Genomic DNA, 1,276 nt, shown 5'->3' with positions numbered 1-1,276 from the left:
GTGATTACATATTTATCAAACACGATATTTCATGTAAATGCGGGCTATTGAAAAATTAGAATAAAAATCACATTTTTCTTCATTAGAGTTAGTTCTGGGAAAATTTAAGAATTAGGATTTTGAAGTATTGAATGCTGAAAACATTTTCTTTGTATATTTATTTAGTTTATAGTAGTTTTGTAATTCATATAGCTTATTTTATGATGATGATCAGTATGTCTAATTGCAAATTTATTGAAATAAATAGAAAATTTCAATTTGATTTTTGTGTCCTATAATTTATATGTATAAAATAAAATTCTGTTTTCTCCTAATTTCGTAATCGTTTGAATAACATATTAAGCAATCCCAAATTTTAAATCCAAATACTTACTAATCAAAAAAATTTTACCGATTTCTCTTTCGTGAATTTTGCATATGAACATTTAATACAAAAAAAGAATAACGCTGAGAGGGCAACTAATAAGAATCTTTTGTTCCCATAACAGCAATTTGTTATTCTTCGTAAAATTCCTACGAATTTTAACGATTTTATTTGGAGTTTGCATCTGAGAAACATTACATAGAAATCCGTTAAAATAAACCTATAAACCTTATTGTTATGGATGATTATAACAAAAATACAAATTTCTTTTTTTTTGTATAGATAATATTTTCAACTAAGAACATTCTGCCTGTTTATTATTGCAAAAGTTACATTGTATTAGTATATGTAGAATTTTATAGAATTTAAAATTTCAATTTAATTTGCCATATACTAATTTAAATGATTAAGGTCTTAAATAAGCAACAGTATTAAATAAAAAAACAAATTGCAAATAATCTACAACTTATGTTTTCATTTTTTAGGTATCTTTCGGTTCCTTTTTATTTAAAAAAACATTTGAAATATTTTCATGCCTACTTTAAATAAATAAAAAATCAATTATCGGATTTGATACGAGAAAATACAAAATATTTTTAAACTATCCAAAATAAATATTTTATAATTTTTTGGCAAAAAAAAGATTGAATTCAATATATTTAGATGCAACAAGGAATCACAAAAAAAATTTTCGGCTCTTTATTTTTACATTTGCATATTTATCGATATAAAAATTCAAATTTGTTTAAAAAATAAACAAGGAAAGAGTGATAAAATGATATTTCAATATTTTGGCAGCATGATAAAAATATAAAAATGCGGGTTTTACGTGTAAAATATCAATGTGACAGACAATATAAAGTAAAAATTTTATTTTTCTATTTTGCTTCGTGTATGTTGAAAATATTAAAA

Source organism: Rhyacophila brunnea, unplaced genomic scaffold (genome assembly GCF_057557595.1).
Source record: "Rhyacophila brunnea isolate RB1 unplaced genomic scaffold, BYU_Rbru_1.0 scaffold_80, whole genome shotgun sequence".
Classification (NCBI taxonomy): Eukaryota; Metazoa; Arthropoda; class Insecta; order Trichoptera; family Rhyacophilidae; genus Rhyacophila; species Rhyacophila brunnea.
This window is presented reverse-complemented; position numbering follows the sequence as displayed.